The sequence below is a fragment of the Triturus cristatus genome, chromosome 4_1 (genome assembly GCF_964204655.1).
Source record: "Triturus cristatus chromosome 4_1, aTriCri1.1, whole genome shotgun sequence".
In the NCBI taxonomy this organism is placed as follows: Eukaryota; Metazoa; Chordata; class Amphibia; order Caudata; family Salamandridae; genus Triturus; species Triturus cristatus.
In genome coordinates this window covers 945,654,194-945,674,440 of record NC_140585.1, presented here as the reverse complement: position 1 = coordinate 945,674,440, position 20,247 = coordinate 945,654,194, and positions in this window count along the sequence as shown.

Sequence of the window (20,247 nt, the reverse complement as noted above, 5' to 3'; positions counted from 1 at the left end):
AAAAGAATAGATATGGAATGGGTGAGTTATATGTGCTTCACTGTATCAGTGATGTTGAAAATAGATGGGACGCAGCGGAGTTTTGTATAAGAAAGGGAATTCAAGTTGAAAGTAAAAATATGCACCAATATCTATAACTATAGGATTTCCAACGTTTGTGTAATTTAAGTGTGGATTGAGAAAGAGGAATATTATAATGACCCCTAAATATAAATGACTTGTGTCCTTTGTTTTTGTTTTTTAAATTTCATGGGATTTTATAATAAATATTCTATTTATTATTTAAGTATTTGTAAAGTTCAATATAAAAATATAGTATACATTTTATGAATGTGTACGTAATTATTTCATATTGTTTGTGCAGATCTAATAAAAGATGAAGGTCTTTGCAAATATGTTTTTTATAATATGAAAGCAATATATACTTAAAATGTACGTAAGGAAATGTTTGTGAATATATACTTAGTGTATTATGGACAAAGTGATCATATTGGAACTTGTTTATTAAAATATAGGAAACAGTTTGTAATATTGTAAAAAGTGTTGATAATTTATTTGGTAATGTTAATAGTGTAGCCTCCGTTACCATAAGTATATACAGTAAATATCAACACTGATAAGTGTAAAGGTGAATATAAGTATAAAAACCTGCTTTTTTGATGGTGGTTTATCTGCTGTGTGTGTGAATTTATTTATTTGGCGTATCGTCGGTACCGCAGGAATATCTTGGTAGCATCATGGTACTTCACAAATGTAAGAAAGTTTCTGATGGGCTAAAAAGCTTTTTCAATTGGACCCATAGAAAGCTTCAATTTATTTTGGGTGATCTTTGTTGTGCTTTGGTTTGGTGCAGAATACTTTAGGAGCTTATTTGGCTTGATTTTACTCATTCTTTGTAAGAATGTAATCTTCTTCTAAAGAAATGGCAGGAGCGGTTGGTAGTGATGGTGAGGCTTCAATGGAAGAGGAGGAGCAGGTCATTGCCCAGGAGGAGCAGGATTTGGAAAGAAGATGACAGTTGAAGGAGTCAGTAGTGTGGCACAAAGAAGGTGAATATGTGGCATGTGACATGCAAGATAAGTCACAAGGTGATTTCACGTGGGAGTGGTCAGCAGTATTTGCTGGGTACTACAGGGATGCCGAACCACTTTCAAGCTATTCAATGCACACGTTTGGCAAGGGCTGCATGAAAACCACCTTTTGAGTTGGCAGAACTTGAAAATGCTAATTCTGGAGAAATTGCTCAGGAGAACAATGTTGCACCATCCACCTAGGTCGTGCAGACTCCTGTCACTGGTACATCGACTGCCTAGCTCTACAGCACCATCAATTCCACTACCTGGTTCTGTCGTGCCAGTGCACCAACAGAGGCAAGACCGCCATGTACTAGAGCCGTATGCCATTACAGCAACATATTGTTTACACTGCCAGGCTGTGATGGTTTTCTGGGAGAGTGACAAAAAAAATCACAGGGAGTTAGTTATAATTTTGCAGGATGTTTCCTACTACACTGTTATGTACGCTGTAGTTGTGTTTTTAATTGTTGGTCCAGTTGACCTGTAATTAGGAAAAATAATACGGAAAGATTTTAAAAACAAAAAGAAGGAAAAAGAAGCTCTATTCAAAACTAGTTTCATTTTCATTAAAATATAGAATTGATCATTTTTTTAACATTTTCCAAAGCAGGTGCAGTAAACGATAAATTGGAGAGCATAGTAAAGGAGTAGGCACGTGAACGATAAGTTTCATTATATAGGTAGGTATAAGGGAGAACAATATATTTTACTATGTTTTTTACTAATAGTATATTACTGAAAAACTTGAAAGGCAAAACTTGAAAACATGCAACTTTCACCTTTATTTGAATACATTATTTATGAATTGTGTTATTGATATTTAGTCTTTCCCAGATGGTAGTAACAATAAAGTTACAAACATGTGCAATTACTCAGTACCTAAGAAGGTGCAGCTAAGCATTTCCTTGTGATCATCCTGAAACAATGGATAAAAACACAAATCAAAAGGATTGTAAAACAAACCTGTGTAAATGCTGTGCTTGTTCAACTGTTGTGTAGTTCCTACTAATCCGTAGGATCTGTGTGTTTGTTGGATAACATACACTTTGGGTGAGGAGCCTAGACTGATTACGGGCACCCCCGCAGGATATGTTGTCCTAGAGACCAGTTAGCTCACAGTGCCACCATAAGCCCCCCTAACGCTACCAGGGAGCAAATGGTTTCTAGCAACCACTGAACATGACAACCCTGACCCCTCAGGGATCATGAAAACAGATCAGAACCTTTCGCTCAGTCACTCGTGCTTACTTGTTCTCAGAGAAATATACAGAGCATACACAATGGGACGTTTTCAATATATTTATTGAACTAACATTATTCTGGTATAGAATACATGCACTGTGATAATCAGTAGACAGAAGCTGATGAAGGTGATTACAAGCCCCAAAAGTGTAAATAGTAGACATAGTTCTACCATGGTGCTAAAACAGTGTGTATATACAGGCATGTAACAAGGCAGTAAACAGGCGTATCCCTAACATGCAAACCCTACTCTGGGGCAGATTCCGATCCGGGTTGGAAAGCACTCCGACCAAGTCGGATCCGGAGTGTTTTCCGACCGAGCCGGACCCCTACAGTCCGACCGAGCGAGTACGATGCGCACGTATGCTGTCGGACTCGGTTCGTTCGGACTCCCATAGAAGTCAATGGGAGCCAGTTGTATGACTCGTACATGCGCTCCCATTGACTGAATGGGTACGTCTCGAACAAGTGTGCCCCCTACAGTGGGTACGCGTTGGTGCCATCTGCACCGTACATGCCTGTGTCGGGAAGACCCATGTGTCTCCCCCTCTGTGCGAGTCGTACGACTGCGGGTGTCTGGGGTCCAACGCGGACCCCCGAAGTCCGACTCCGGGAGCTTTTGTGAGCTGGACACTCCGGCTCCCACAGGCTGTCCGACGCGTGCATCGTACTGGCTCGGTCGTGAATCGCATCCATTGCATGCCACGATTAGCTTACGACCGAGACAAATGGAGCGGTTCGGACCCGGAAACGACTCGGTCGGTGAATTTCATGTAGCTCGCATCATACTGGCTCGCTCATACAGCTGTACGAGTCGGGCGGAAAACACGCGTACGGCTCGTAGTTTTTCTGGCCGGATCACGTTCGGTGCCCTTCCGACCCGGATCGGAATCGGCCCCTCTGTGTGTACCTAGAACGTGTGTACGTGTGAAGCCAGGAATCCCTCCAAGGGAAGATCCAACCCCATTACCTGGCAGGTGAGAATGTAGGAGCCCATCTTGGTCACAAACTGGACATGCCCTCACGGAAATGTCAGACCGCTAGGTATGGAATACGCAGCATGCATGGACCTTCAGTGTAAGTCGAAGTGCATCCTCTGCTAATCTTCTGGGATACTCTTTATTTATAATAGAAAGCAGCCTTGCAATGTGGTTATATATTAGCGATGTGTTGGATATGTAGATAGCCCTGTCGCCCATGGATGAATATATAACAACATTTGTACATAGTACATTGAAGGACCTTGTACATAATGTTTGAGGCATCGTGATAATGCTGTGCGAAGCTAGATGAGTCAACAAAGTTGTTTCAGACAAACTAATCCAACATTGTCATGCATGCAAATATGTGAAAAAGGTCATGGCAGAAATTGTATTTTTGAAAAATAGGACAATGTACGAAATGAGCAGCTTCGCTATATGGGCCTATCCCGGGCACGTAACACCCACTCCTCATACTAATGGTTGATGCAAAAAGCTATCTAAATCAGCAGACCATAATGAAGCAAAGTTAATAAAAAGTTTAAAAATACTCTTAAAATCATCTAAAAGCAAGCTTCCATTTTAAAATATTCATATAAAAGCCTTAAAGTCATTATACTATTTGAAAGCCCAAACACTCAGAAAGCCATGGTGCCTAGAAAAATGAAGCTAAAAGCTGTTTTGATTCATTTTGTTTAAAAACCCGGCTAAAGGGTTCCCACCACACGGAAAAAGCCAGTTGTTTATGTGTTCCAAGTGGTAGACGTAACATTGCTGTTGTCTACAACCGCAGACAACATTCCCAGATGCGAACTTCAAAGCATGTTTATGGAGCAAAGGTAATTCCATCCAGTTCCCACAGCAGCCGCTGAGGGAGGGACTGCATGCTGTAAGCATATGATAGAGCCAGTGTCCATTTTACAAGGAGCCAATGCATCCCACAGTGGCTCAAAGAATGCATTCATCAGTAAAGGAAATTGCTGGGGAACAACAATACCCATGGGCCTTTTAGGGGTCAATTAGTACTTCAATGCCCAGTGGTGCAACTGGTTGTGATCCTAGTTAAGGGTGGGTGTAGCATGCGTAGTGCCTATATGCATATTTCCACTGAATTAAAAAAAGACGGTGAAAATACGCTAACCCCCCAACCTCCCAAAGTCCTTTAAAAATGATTTAAAAATGCGCTTACCTGTTGTTTGCCGCCTCCCCTGCCTTCACGCTCCCCGTCCAGCTCCTTGCATCTTCAATAATAGAAAAAAACTAAGTTGTATGTCTGACGTGCATGCGCAATCGAGTCAGCCATATAACATAGTTTTTTTTATATTATTGAAGACGTGAGGAGCAGGACGGGGAGCGCGAAGGCAGGGGAGGCGGCAAACAACAGGTAAGAGCCTTTTTAAATCATTTTTAAAGGACTTTGGCAGGGGTGAGGGAGCCGCTAACTCCACTCCATCACGGAGGCATAGTTTTTGCCTACTCCGCGTTCACCACGGAGCGCGATGTAGGCAAATCTCCGCAAACTCCATTGGCGGAGTAGAGTTACCCACCCAGGGTTAATCCTAGGTCTAGATCCAATATGCATTTGTGGCTGCAAAGCAGGCAGTGGAATACAGGTTATACACAGTGAAGCCAAACAGGCTTGAAGGACAAGAACCAGTGCTCATTTAGTTCTCATAGCCGAGGTGAGCTGAAGCAGAGTACCATCCAGCATTGCAGCACAAGCAGTGCTGTCTCCATTCCGTGTTGAACTGGGACATCCATTGCGGAGCAGAACAATTTAAATCAGTATTCCCGCCACAAGTAGCAGGACAAGCGGGAGCCCTCCAAAATTGCTTCCAAAACATGTAGTGTATGAAAGATGGTATAACTCCGAGAACCATCTGTAAGCTGCTATTCAGCCTAGAGCTGATACATTTTAAAAAGTGCACTATCCCCTTCGTATCAGAACTATCTCCCCAAAATGTAGCGGCAAGTTAGTGTGGAGTAGTGTCTGTATCTCAGATGAGGATCTTGCACCCTGGAGTTCAAACGTCTTTCTGGCTGAAACTAAGGCCACATCTTTTTACAAAAGCATGGCTCCATGAAGGGAAATGTCCTTGCAAACTAAGGGCCCGCTTAAAGCATCCTCACAGTCGAAACCATTAAGGAAAACATCTGTGTCCCAATTCCTGCACCCAAACCTTAATGGTAATTTCCAATACTCATGCACATGACCTTCCCCTATCTACCTACCTGTTGGTATTGTAAACAATATTGAAATCGGAAAGTCGTGACTGGTAGAGTGATGCAACCATGGATTAGATTGTCTGTGAATGGTGTCTCAGCCACGGTGAAAGGTAATTGTTCTAATTTTTCAGTGTGCAACATGATATATTTTGCATATCTGTGTGCCATCACTATCTGTGGTTCCATTAGATCATATGCAGAAAACAGACTTGTACTATTGATGTAACACCATGGCACATGGCCAGAACGTAGAGTTTGAAGTGTCCAGCTTAATATAATAATGTACCATAGTTGTGACACTCCATGTTGTAAAATAGACATATCTTGCGGTATTATGTCAATTGCAAACATGTTGCCAAGTGAATTAACTCTGGATTATAATATGGTAATACTGTTGTCACTCCCAGCCAAAGCCTTTCCTAAATTAACCCTGTTGATCCCATGCAGTCTCTCAGCAGCTTCCTGTTGAGAACTTTTCCACAGCTCGTTGTGTATTCCATACAAGAAGCGTTTTTGATGTGGGTCCCGTGGACCTAATAGAAAATCCCTGAAATCCATGTCATCAGAAAGAAGGGGCAATTGTTGTTTTACCTGCAAGAGTGTTGAGGTTTTTAGGCAGTCAAGGCATATCTTCCCAACAATATATGATGCCACCACCCGAGTGTTCTGTTTGCATATATCGCTGATCAGCCTTATTATTACTGAACCCTTCAATGTTGCCCAGGAATATTGATTGACACCCATTTGAGTCCACAGGCCAAACTAACAATCCCTTCCAATTGGGGTCTGATGAATTAAAAGAACCATTTCATATCATGGTATCTAGCATATCCTCACTGAAGTGTGTTAAGTGCTGCCAGTTCTTGAAGTGTGAGAATGCAGGAATACAAGGTGTGTTCAAATCCTTCATCTTGGCTATTCCGAGACAGGAAGTTTGTTGCACTGTTTTATTCAGGAAAATGATCTGGTGTGGTATGAGGCTTGCTCTGAATAAGGCCTCAGGTCTCTGAACCTGCAAGTCTTTTGTCCCCCAGACAGATCTTTTGTCTATGGTGTCCTTCCAAAAGTCAAACTGTACAGACAGTTGGGAAATAAAGGAAGCAGAGTATATCAGCTTGGTGTTTGCTTCCATATTCTCCTTTGCAGGTATAGGTGGAAGATGTGTCAAAACCAGAAAAATAAGAAAACTTTCATGCAAATGTTTTCAAACTACTTTTTGACGGTGTTGGGCAGTGTTCCCATTGAGTATAATTATAAACAGCACATGAGATACTAGCTTTGTGTAAGAAGTGGTGGCCATAGCGTTGATAACAGAACATAGCGCCATAATTAGATGTACCATCATACAATTCATCATTAGAAAATGCAGCTGATTGTTCTAGATCTGCAAGCAAATTGTGCACAGTTTCAATGAACATGAGTACATAGGGAGTACAAACCCCCAGGGATGTTCTTGACATGTTATTGAGTGCCCTCTGGACAACATATAGGTGATTGACCCAACTACCACCCGAGACTAACACCCTTGCGGTTAAGGACTCCTTTAAGTTCCGATATTTTATTTCAAATAACAAATTTCCTTCAGGGTGGTAGGGGGACGAGTTCTGCAGGCCACACCCAAACTTCCCATGGATTCTTTGTAAGCCTGAGAGCTAAACACTGGGCCCTGGTCAGAATGTAGTATGCCAATAGTGTTTGTCCAGATAAAGAGTCACAAATCCTTTATAATAGTCTGAGTGTCAGCCGAGAGCTGTGGCCAAACCCACAGGAATCTGGAGCAGGAATCCACAGCCACCAAGATGTAAATGTAAGCTCCATCTGAGTTTAAGGGGCCACAGTGATCCGATAAACAACTGCCAGAGGTTTTTCTGAGATCAATAGAGGTGTCTGAGGTGGATGTGCTTTGGTTGAGCCTTTCATCTGTTGACAGATTTCACATTTAAGGACAAAGTCCTTGGTTTGTTTCATTAGACCTGGCCACCAATAGCGCTGCTTCAGTAATGGGACTGTAGCATTCAGCCCTGCATGTGGTGAACCCAAACCCTCATGTGCCAATAGTATTAGTCCCAATCTGCGTTCAATGTTTGGTATTACTCCATCCCCCATTCCTAGAATTTGAGCATACAGAATAGTTTGGGCATCTAACTTGTATGAGTACTTGAGTGGAAAGTCTTTTGGCAGGTGGGTGTTGTTGCGGGCAGCATTGACAGTCACTATGATGTCTCTGTCTAAACTCGTACTTCAACAAGTGATTTCAGCAATGGCATCTGTGCGGATTGTTGCCATAGCAGCCTCATTGGCCATGTGTTCTGTTCATCCTGAATGCCAACATGCTAATGACTCAATGTGTGGATCCCATGAGCCTGTGGTAAGCACCTGTCCCAAAGCAGCTTGTACTTCATTGTGCAACTCTTAAAATCTCTAAACCCATTTGGCCCCATTAGTGAAGATATTCATTATACGACTGGACACAGTAGTATGAATCACATACTATAAGTGTGGGAAATTCCGAATCCGTACTTTGTAGTGCCAGTATTAGGGCTTTGATCTCTGCCAGTTGTGCTGTGCAGTCCCCTAGGGACTGAGTGTGTGCTTTTTCAGTACGGAACTTCCCATCATGCATACACCCCTTTATGATTGCATATGCTGCTGGATTGTGGTGTCATGTCCCTACGGCAGGCTGAACAGATCCGTTGGTATAAATGAAGTAGTCACATTGATCTACAGGCATTTTCTTAATTCAGCAGAGGATATTCTTGTTCCTACAGCAAGAATGCTTGTGTTTGTAATGTAGAATCAAATCTGTAATTTACATCTGTTACAGTGAGAGAGTTAGTGTCAGGAACCTGGTGAGTGCCCTTACCATAGGGCAGTGTTATCCCAAGAAACGTAGAGTGGTAATTAAACCGGCTACTGTAAATTATTGGGTTAATGTTAACCCGGTGAAAAAGACCCTTTCAAGATGGCCGCCGCGTTGCCCGCGAAGTATCAGAGGCCCCAGAAGAGACATTCTAGTCTTGAAGGCGCTTCGGAATGAAGCGGCTCGCGAGCGCGCTCAACGGCGCACTTCAATTTGAATCTGAGGTAGAGAAGTTCGAATTCGAAGCGCGCTTCCTTTCAAGTAATTCAGTGGAAGCGGCGCTTATTCAAAGACATTATTTCTCAGAAGGAATTCTTTCCCATTCAAGGGTTAGTATTCTAGTGTCCAATCCTTAGTTGGGATATTAATAATTCGTCTCTTCAGAGGCCAGTTGTTCCAGCCTTCCAGGAGTTCCAAGAGTACAGCGTTGGTGAGCCCAAGAATCTTCATAGTCAAGTAAGCCAAGAATTTGCTCTGCTACAGCGCTAAGGAGACTGCAACTTTGGAGTAGCGCGTTAACCATTGTACCCTACCTTCCTAGCGTTCTTCCCTTCTCCTTTCCTTCCTCTCTATCCTTCCTTGATCCTTCTTGCGCGTACTTCCCTGAAGCCATTTACCTTCACTAATTCAACGAGAACTGTTCCAGATTTCAGAGAAGAGAGACTTATGTGAAACTTCAATTTATTAGACAAATATTCCGAACTTTTATGAGAAAACCTAAGTGATAGGTCGAGCTACCAGTAAGGAAGCTCCAGTTCCAGAACAGTAGGAACTAAGAGACCTCATTACAGAAGAGGAGCCTACACTCTAGCAATACCTGGTAGGACAGTTAAGAAATGTTAGATATGTAATGAGCTGAACTGTTGAGTGTACTTGAATGCTTATTTTCCCCTTATGTGCATTAGAATCTCTGAAGACAGAAAAACAGAAGACCAGGGATTTCAGGACCAGCTCGAGTGTCTTTCTCTTCTCTGTCCAACTCCCCTTTCCCCCTGCTTAGAGCAGCTGCTAAACGCAGTGTGTTCTGAGAGGAAGGAATTGGGAATAAGCATCTTCTGCCTCTGTGGAGAATCAACGGCCTTGACAGATTGAAGTGCCCACGATTTCACTCCACCCAGGCAGAATGGCAGAGGGTTTTAGTTTGAAGGCGTTAGGGGACATGTTAGAGAGAATTCAGCGGGATGTGGGACACCTTAGCGCAGAGAATAAGAGTCTTAAACAAGAAATGGTAGCTTCACGACAGGAAACAATGATGCTATCCCAAAGAGTTAGTGAGATTATGCCTTCAGGCTCTCCTCCTTCTGTAGCAGATGTAAAGGGTTCCTTGCCAGAAACTAACCCTCGCACAGTGGCCCAAGTTGTTCATTCAGTTTCACCCCTTATTCCTTTAGCACCACCTGAAAGGTTTAGTGGGGATCCTCAAAAGGCCCAATTGTTCCTCACGCAATGTTCCCTTCATTTCATGTGTCGCTCAACCCTATTTCCAGATGCTCAATCCCGAGTGGCTTTCATTTTGTCTTACCTTAGTGGGGATGCCGCCAATTGGGCTATGCCTCTGGTTTCCCGAGATGATCCTTTTTTATATGATTTTGAACGCTTCAAGACAGAGTTTCTTCGTATCTTTGACAGGAGAAGAATTTCCCAGGCCACTGACAATGAACTTTTGGAACTGCGTCAAGGATCCAAAGATCTCCTCACGTACTTAACGCAATTCAACAAATTGTTAATGGAAACTAATTGGCCACCTGAGAAAAGGGCTGCACTGTTTTATCGAGGCTTACGGGATGAGATAAAGGATACACTTGCACAAATTCCAAACCGACCTACAGATTTTACAGAATTAGTAGACTTAGTGTTAGAAATCGACTTTCGCTGTACGGAGAGAAAAGGAGAAAGGAAGTCTAGAGATATCAAATGGAATTTTTCACGTTTTGACAGACCTAGAGTTGAAGGGAGTAAAACTAATGGATCCACATCGGAGAGTGAACCAATGCAGATAGGAACAGTGAGGGGTCCCTTAAGTAAAGAGGAAAAGGAGTCGAGGAGAGCAAAGAAGTTATGTATGTACTGTGGAGCAGCAGGACATTTTGTGAAAGAGTGCCCAAAGAGACCTAAACCTGTTGTGTCGGGAAACTCTCAAAACCATCTGTAGGAGGAGCCGCTCAGATGGCGAAATGTGAAGAGAAGGTTCCAGAATCTCATTGCATAATGAACACCCTTCAAACTCAAGCACCGCATTTGATCCTACAGATGACGTTGAAGTTCCGTGAACAAGAAATCACAGGAGTAGCCATCATGATTGATTCCGGAGCTACGGGGAACTTCTGTGACATCAAGTATGCGAAGAGGATGGGAATCCAAGCGAGGTTAAAGGAAAAGAAGGAGTTGGTTCGAGCTGTAGATGGGACCAATCTTTCATCGGGTCCCATCACCCATCACACTGAGTTGTTAGAATTGGTCCAATCAAATGGACATCGAGAACATCTTCAGTTTAACTTGATTGATGCCCCACAGTTTCAGATCATTCTGGGTATCCCGTGGCTCACCACACACAACCCGACAATTGACTGGGAGAATCGGACTGTTGAGATGACTTCTGTGTTTTGTGCCGAACATTGTTTCTCCTCAGATGAAGAGAGTCTAGAACCTTCCACAGCCACCTTGTTGTCTTACACAGGAGATCCTATTGGGGTGGTCGAGTCCATACTTGTTCCGGAGGAATACAAGGAATTTGGAGATGTGTTCAGTGAATGTGAAGCGGAACGATTGCCCCCCCATCGCTCTTACGATTGTGCCATTGACCTTGAACCTGGGGCCGTTTTGCCTTGCAGTCGGATTTATGCATTAACGGAGGCCGAGAACTTGTATTTGAAAGATTATTTGGATCGTTACTTAGCTAACGGGTTCATTAGACCATCCCAGTCTCCGGTCTCCTCACCATTGTTTTTCATTCCAAAGAAGGAAGGGTCTTTGAGGACTTGCATCGATTATCGAGCCATCAACAGAGCAACAATTAAAAACCGCTATCCGTTACCTTTGATTTCCGTCCTTTTGGATCAGATCAAAGAGGCTCAGATATTCACGAAACTAGATCTTCGGGGAGCTTACCATCTTATTCGAATGAAGGAGGGTCACGAGTGGAAGACAGCCTTCAGAACCAAGTACGGGCTCTTCGAATATCAGGTGATGCCCTTCGGGCTGTGCAATGCTCCCGCAGCCTTTCAACATTTTATTAATGATGCCATGGGAGATTTGTTGGATAAGGTAGCGGTGATCTATTTGGATGACATTTTGATTTTTTCTAAGACTCCACAAGAACATGTGAGGCATGTGAAGTTGGTCCTCGAAAGACTTCGACAACATCAGCTCTATGTGAAACTAGAGAAGTGTGCGTTCAGTGTTCGCACTGTTGAGTTTTTGGGGTTTGTACTGTCACCAGACGGAATTACCATGGACACCAGGAAGGTGCAGGCTGTGGTCGAATGGCCATCTCCCACAGACGTCAAGGAGGTCCAGCGATTTTTGGGGTTTGCCAACTTCTATCGTCGATTCATTCAAGGATTTTCTCAAAAGATTCTCCCCATCACAAGATTGTTAAAAAAGGGAGAAAAATTTCAATGGACAGAAGAGGCGGAACAGGCCTTTGTCTATCTCAAGACCAGTTTTACATCGGCCCCAATTCTCCTTCATGCAGATCCTTCCGAACCTTTCTTTGTAGAAGCGGATGCCTCAGACCAAGCCATAGGTGGAATCCTGTCTCAGAGACACCGATCTACGGGACAACTACATCCAGTAGCTTTCAGGTCTAGAAAGTTGAATGCAGCAGAGCAGAATTACACTATTGCGGAGAAAGAGCTGCTGGCTGTAAAGGATGCGTTTGTGGAATGGAGGCATTATTTATTAGGAGCCCAGCATAAGGTCACAGTTTTCACCGATCATAAAAACCTTCAGTTTTTGAAATCAGCCAGAACCTTGACTCCTCGTCAACTACGCTGGTCCCTTTACTTTGCCGACTTTGATTTTGTGATTACTTATCGCCCAGGCAGTAAGAATGGCAAGGCGGACGCTCTGTCTCGAATTCAAACAGAGGCCTCAGAACATCCAGTGGAATCACGCCCAATTATTCCTGAATCCAAGATTGTATGCACACTTAGTTTCACGAACTATAAGGAAGAAATTGGAAGACAAATGACTACAGAGGAAATGTCCGAATGGGCAGATCAAGAAACAGACCGAGAGATTGTCAACTCCTTGCCTTACCATCGAGGTGCGTTATATTTGCCAACCAAAGCAATCCAAGAACAAGCCTTGAAAGACTGTCATGATCAACCATTAGCGGGGCATAAAGGCATGGCCAAGACACTTGACTTAGTCCAGCGATACTTCTGGTGGCCGAATATGAAGGCTCATGTGAAACGCTATGTGGAATCCTGTCACATCTGTGCTCGAGGGAAAACCAGTAGGCAAGCACCCCAAGGATTTTTACAACCCCTACCTACTCCCACAGAACCCTGGCACACAGTCACATTGGATTTAATCGTAGACCTTCCAGTGAGTAGGGGGTATGATACCGTTTTAGTAGTAGTGGACACCTTTACTAAAATGAGTCATTTCATTCCCATCAAAGGGGTTCCCACAGCTAGAGAAATAGCCAAACTTTTCAGTGAACACATAGTTAAGATTCATGGGGTGCCTAAGATCTTGATTTCTGACAGGGGTCCTCAGTTTGTCTCTCGATTCTGGAAGGCTTTCATGCTGGGATTAGGGACAGAAGTCAGGCATTCTACCAGTTATCATCCCGAGACTGATGGTCAAACGGAACGAGTCAATCAAGAATTGGAACAATACCTACGCCTGTTCCTTTTGGCTCGGGATGGTGAATGGTCAGACCTGCTGTGGATGGCAGAATTCGCGCACAACAATGCGAAGAATGTCTCCACTGGATTTACTCCATTTTACCTCAATTTTGGAAGACATCCAAATCCCTTCAGTTGTAGAGAAGAGTTTGGGGTTCCGGCAGCAGATCAGTATTTGAAAGAACTATCCCGAGCTCACAAATCTGCAGAGTCTAATATTCTAAAGGCTAAGGAGAGTTATAAGCGACAAGCAGATAAACACAGAAAGAAGGCCCCTCAGTATCAGGTAGGAGATTCAGTGTGGTTATCCTCTCGACACCTGCGATTGAAGGGGAATAGGAAATTTCAACCACGGTATATTGGTCCCTTCTCTATAGAACAGGTGTTAGGGCCAGTGACAGTTAAGCTAAAGTTGCCTTCACAATTAAAGATTCACCGTGTATTTCATGTTTCCCTCCTTAAGCCAGCAGTCCCCTATCTTCGCAAGGGTACCCCTCCCCCTGCAGTGAGAATCAAAGGACACACTGAGTATGAAGTCAAAGAAATCTTAGACTCAAGAAGGATTCGAGGGAAACTATATTACTTGGTGGACTGGAAGGGGTATGGACCTGAAGAGAGATCTTGGGAACCGGCCTTAAATGTGCATGCTTCCCACTTAATTTAACGCTTTCATTTGCAAAATCCTCTCAAACCTAGACCGATGAATCGGTCATTGAGAGGGGGTACTGTCAGGAACCTGGTGAGTGCCCTTACCATAGGGCAGTGTTATCCCAAGAAACGTAGAGTGGTAATTAAACCGGCTACTGTAAATTATTGGGTTAATGTTAACCCGGTGAAAAAGACCCTTTCAAGATGGCCGCCGCGTTGCCCGCGAAGTATCAGAGGCCCCAGAAGAGACATTCTAGTCTTGAAGGCGCTTCGGAATGAAGCGGCTCGCGAGCGCGCTCAACGGCGCACTTCAATTTGAATCTGAGGTAGAGAAGTTCGAATTCGAAGCGCGCTTCCTTTCAAGTAATTCAGTGGAAGCGGCGCTTATTCAAAGACATTATTTCTCAGAAGGAATTCTTTCCCATTCAAGGGTTAGTATTCTAGTGTCCAATCCTTAGTTGGGATATTAATAATTCGTCTCTTCAGAGGCCAGTTGTTCCAGCCTTCCAGGAGTTCCAAGAGTACAGCGTTGGTGAGCCCAAGAATCTTCATAGTCAAGTAAGCCAAGAATTTGCTCTGCTACAGCGCTAAGGAGACTGCAACTTTGGAGTAGCGCGTTAACCATTGTACCCTACCTTCCTAGCGTTCTTCCCTTCTCCTTTCCTTCCTCTCTATCCTTCCTTGATCCTTCTTGCGCGTACTTCCCTGAAGCCATTTACCTTCACTAATTCAACGAGAACTGTTCCAGATTTCAGAGAAGAGAGACTTATGTGAAACTTCAATTTATTAGACAAATATTCCGAACTTTTATGAGAAAACCTAAGTGATAGGTCGAGCTACCAGTAAGGAAGCTCCAGTTCCAGAACAGTAGGAACTAAGAGACCTCATTACAGAAGAGGAGCCTACACTCTAGCAATACCTGGTAGGACAGTTAAGAAATGTTAGATATGTAATGAGCTGAACTGTTGAGTGTACTTGAATGCTTATTTTCCCCTTATGTGCATTAGAATCTCTGAAGACAGAAAAACAGAAGACCAGGGATTTCAGGACCAGCTCGAGTGTCTTTCTCTTCTCTGTCCAACTCCCCTTTCCCCCTGCTTAGAGCAGCTGCTAAACGCAGTGTGTTCTGAGAGGAAGGAATTGGGAATAAGCATCTTCTGCCTCTGTGGAGAATCAACGGCCTTGACAGTTAGCCCATTGAATCCATTGTGGATGTAATGCTTTGGCATTTGCAACGCTTGCTTTAGTAACGGCCTCTAAGGTCTGTACTGGGGTAACAACAATTATTTGCTTACCCTGTGCTAGTGCTCTAAGTCTCACAACATTAGTCTGTACTGCTGTGTGTGCAAAACTCATTTTAGCTTTGGCGTACAGATGTAATTTGTATGCAGTAGGCACTGTATCACCTTCATTGAAAGTGAAATATTTGTACGCTGTTGGTCCAGCGACTACACTGATCACCAGGTTGGTTGTGTTTACACATGTGTAAATGTTTTGATGCTATCATATCAGCTTGTACGGAACATAAAATGTTTGTGTGTTCCTATGTCCAATGGGCGATTAAAAAAAATCAGGTCTGATTACATTATAGAATGGTTTTACTAGTTCTGCGTAATTCAAAATATTTGTTCTTCAAAATCTATGAATCCTAAAATGGATTGTAGTCTTTTCAGAGTTGTTGGAAGTTGGAATAGTGTGCATTTTGCCCAAAAATGTGCTCACAGGCTTTTGCCTTCACTTGACAACTCGTACCCCTGAAACAGAACATTGAGATGGGCAATGTTTGATTTTTTCAAATTAAATACATATCATCTATTTAGGGCAATGCCTCCTCATCAAAATTTTGAAGTAACTCTGTTACCCTGGCTGAGAACAGACCCAGGCTGTTCTAATACCCTTGAGGTAAACGGCAAAACTGACTCTGTGAACCTAGCGCTGAGAATGCTGCCAAATATCTTCTCCCAGGTACTATATTCAGGCCGAAAAATCCATTTGAGATATTTTGTGTTGTTTTGTATATCACTTCCGCACAATGTTACTCATTAGCGCAGCACTATGTGCATTTTGTACAGCAAATGTGCGAGTGGAAGTGTTCAAATGTCTGTAGTCTAAAACTAGATGGTATGAATTGTCCCGTTTCATTACAGGAAACAAGGGATTATTCATGGATGAAGTTTAATTTTCTATTATATCCTGGTATTCAAATTGTCATGTAATAGCGTCATGTTTTATTGGGTTCTGTCTCCGGGGTTGAGGAGTTGATTTTAATGAGAGTTTGTGAAGAGGAGACTCATCATCCCACCCAACATTATTGCAGTAGAGTGCAGGAGCTGTCACTAACACCCAATCCTGCACATATGAATGTTTAACTGAGTCTAGAACAAGGTCAGTGAAAGCAGGTGAAATTACCACTTCTCCCTGTGGGCATACCATTATGAACTCAGGTGGCCAATCCTTTTTAGCCAAAAGAATATCGTAACCATGTATCAGGTTTTCCCAAAAGAGAGCCTTGATGTTCCTGGGTATGTCCCTCTCAATTTGGAGCATTATTTTGTATATATGATGTGGGACACTTACCCTTGCATCAAGTGTTTTTACCATGATATGCTCATTCAGCTCTACTACCACCAGCTAATTCATCAGTTTCCGGTGAGCTATTTTAGACTTCTGCCGCGCTGTCCAGCATCATCACTGCCTATCCCCCATTCAGAAGCAGAGTCCTCAGTAGTCTGGGCATGTCTAATTTTAATCCCTGCTACTTTCTTCTTTTTGAATTGACATTTTGGAGTCTTTTGTTTGTCCTCTTTAACAATTCAGTCTGAAGTGCGATGTGTTTCCCTTTTTGGCCTCGTGCGCTCTTCTGATCTGCACTCTGACTGTCCACCTACCTCCGAATTGGATGAATGCTGAAAGGAATGAGAGGAACGTGTATCAGTATTGTTATAAATATCCGACTTATCACAATATTGTCAGGCTTTCTGATTTCTATTTTTTCTCAGTGATTTCCTGTTGAGGAGACCCACCCCATGATTGTGTTTTGTGTTGTTCATATTTTTGTTCATTGTCCCATTTCTTCTTGGAAGAATTGGATGCTTGCTTAGAGTTATCCTTTTCAGAATTACTCTTAAGTTGTGGTTTCCCAGGTCTGGCTCCCCGATCATCTCTAATGTAGCATAGTTTGTTTTGATAATCTTAGGGAATTCTTGCTCCTGCTGCACAGGTGTGCACTCCCTCAGGTGCTGCTGTATAGCCAATGCTGCTGCTTCCCCCTTTATGTTAGTTAGCATAATTGTTGATACCACAGCAAAGTTGCCTATCAGTTTCATCCCCCACTCCAGGGCAGGTGCTGCCCCGTACTCATTAGGTACCTCGGGTAAAACTGCTATCAAAGGGGTACTATGAGTTCTGGTGTAAGCTGCAGCGAAGTTTGTACCCCAAGTGGCAAAATCTTCCACTGGAGAAGCCATCACCACCGGTAAACAAATTGTTAATATTCTGTGCTTTTCCAGTGGGCCCGTATGGGGCCCATATGGGAAAAACCAATTCAAGCTGACTTGTTTTCTGTGCTATCCAGAATGGAATTTGCTCACGACTGGTGGGAACCTTTTCCATAACGGCATTCAGCATTTGAGGGCTGATGCCCGTAGTAGCCAATTATGGTTGTGCAGCCTGAGCAGTCTGCACAGGGTTAACTGTGAGTGATAGCTGAATGTACTGCTTGATCTTTGTATAGTGTTGCTAATTCTGCTGCATCTAAGTTAGCAATATACGGGTGTATAAGCCACTAGAACTGGCCAAGTTGCTCCTTCTTTACTGAGCGGACCAAGTCTCACATTCTCTCCTGTACAGGAGAGGGCACCTTTAAACCAAATTATATGTTCTTGGTAAGTTAACAGAATTTCTATGTTCACACATGGAAAGTATTCCCCTGGTGTATCATCTTCAATGGAAGTGTGAAGCAATTGTGTGCGTGCATTCGCAGCTGGGAATTTAACCCAAGAAAAAAATACCTCTGTTCTGAATGCTTAGTGTGCCTCAACCACAAAGATAATGTCCCACCACGTTGGCGGGAGGCCGCAATGTAATAATTCCATAGTAGCTGCATGTCTGCAATTTTCTGTAATATTTAGAGCAACTACTTCTTCTCCACCAGCTTCTCCATTTATTTACATTGTGTGGAGAGAAGACATTTTAGTAAATGAATTTGTGGAGATAGAGTTAGCGCAATGTGGGATTTTTCTATCCTGCAAGCTTGAATAGCCTACAGCTAATACATAGGGAATTCCTACTTAGCTGAAGTGGATTTCCCTTTCCACCGCAGACATCTCCAGTTTAAAGGTGAGAAGGGATTTCTGAGAAACGCACACTGACCTACTCAGATAGGCTGTTAAATAAGAACCCAACCAATGTTGGTGGTACTATGCCATGCAGTTCCTACTAATCCATAGGATCTGCATGTTTGTTGGACAACTTAAACTTTGGGTGAGGTGCCGAGACTGATAACAGGCACCTCTGGATTTGTTGGCCTACAGACCAGCTAGCTTACAGTGCCAACATAGGCCCCCTACCCCTACCAGGGAGCAAACAGTTTCTAACAATCACTGAACATGACAACCCTGACCCCTCAGGGATCATGGAAACAGATCAGGACCTTTAGCTCAGTCACTAGTGCTTAGTTGTTGTCAGAGAAATATACAGATACAATGGGACATTTTCAATATATTTACTGAACTAACATTATTCTTGTATAGAATACATGTGCTGCGATAATCAGTAGACAGAAGCAGATGAAAGTGACTACAAGCACCAAAAGTGTAAATAGTAGATATAGTTCTATCATGGTGTTAAAACAATGTATATATGCAGCCATATAAACAAGTCAGTAATCAGGTGTATGTCTACTATGCTAACCCTACTCTGCAAATACCTAGAGTGTGCGTAGGTATGAAGCCAAGAATCCCCCAAGGGACCATCCAACCCCATTACCTGGCAGGAGAGAATGTAGGAACCCATCTTGGCCACAAACTGGACACCCCCTCACGGAGATGTCAGAGCACTGCGTGGTGAAGTCTCAGCTAGGCCTGGGCTAAATTTCCGTTCCGCTTGCATAAATTGCGATAATTTGACATTTTTGCGTTCCGCGGAGAGCACGAAAATGTCAAAATTTCCGCATTCGGCAGCGATAATTTGTTTCTTGCTCGCGCTGTAAGATAATACATTCTCTCGCGCGCGCGATCGCCTTACCTGAATCCCCGCGTTCGCCGACAAGTTTTCCCGATTCGGTCGCGTTCTCCACGAAATGTTGGATTGTTGGTAGCCATTTGCGCTGTCTCGGGACAGTTCGCGCCCGCAGTAATGTCATTGGTCGCGCGATCACTTCTTTCTTCTCGCGATCATGCACCACGAGAAGAGTGAAAACAAGATGGCCGCGCCCACGAGCATCCGCATGGGTAAGTTGGCGAGCCGCGACCACGCAGAAAATTCCGCGAACGGGCGGGAAAAAAACTTTCGCATCTTCGCGATATTTCCGCATGTTTGCGGCGATTTTTAACATTTTCGCGATAATTTGCGAAAGTCACTTTCGCAAATTCCGCCCACCCCTAGTCTCAGCATGCAGGGACTCTCAGTGTAAGCTGAAGTGCCTCCTCTGCTAATCTGTTGGGATGCCCTTTATTTATAATAGAAATCAGCCTTGCGAAGTGCGTAGAGATTAGCTATTTTATGGATATGTAGATTGCCCTGTCGCCCCGTGGATGAAGATAGAATAACATTTGGACATAGTGTGTAGAAGGGCCTTGTACATAATGTATTTATGGCATCATGATAATGTTGTGAAAAGCTAGATGTATAAACAAAGTAGTTTCAGAGAAATCAATCCAACATTGTCTTACAATCAAATATGCACAAAAGGTCTTGGCAGAATTGTTATTTATGAAAAATATGACAATTTAAGACATGAGCAGCTTTGCTACATGGACCTTACCCGGGCACATAACACAACTGTTACTTTTGGTAACATTAGGAACCAAAATAATAGTAATAAAGCACAATACTCACCATACTAGGCCACAGAGTAACATATCTACTGATTGCTATTTTATATATATATAAAAAGAAAGGAAAGAAATATATATACACATATATATATATATATATATATATACTGAAAAAAACAAAGGTCACAGGGATGTTATAGTTAGGAATTAGCATCTAAAAATCATAGAAATTCACTGCAAAAACAAAAGGTTACAGGGACATTATAGTTAGGCTGACATTTCACTTATACAAAAGTAATTCAGCAGTTATAGTTAGCTCAGCTAACTATAACGACATGCCCACAATGTACTGCTTATGACCTC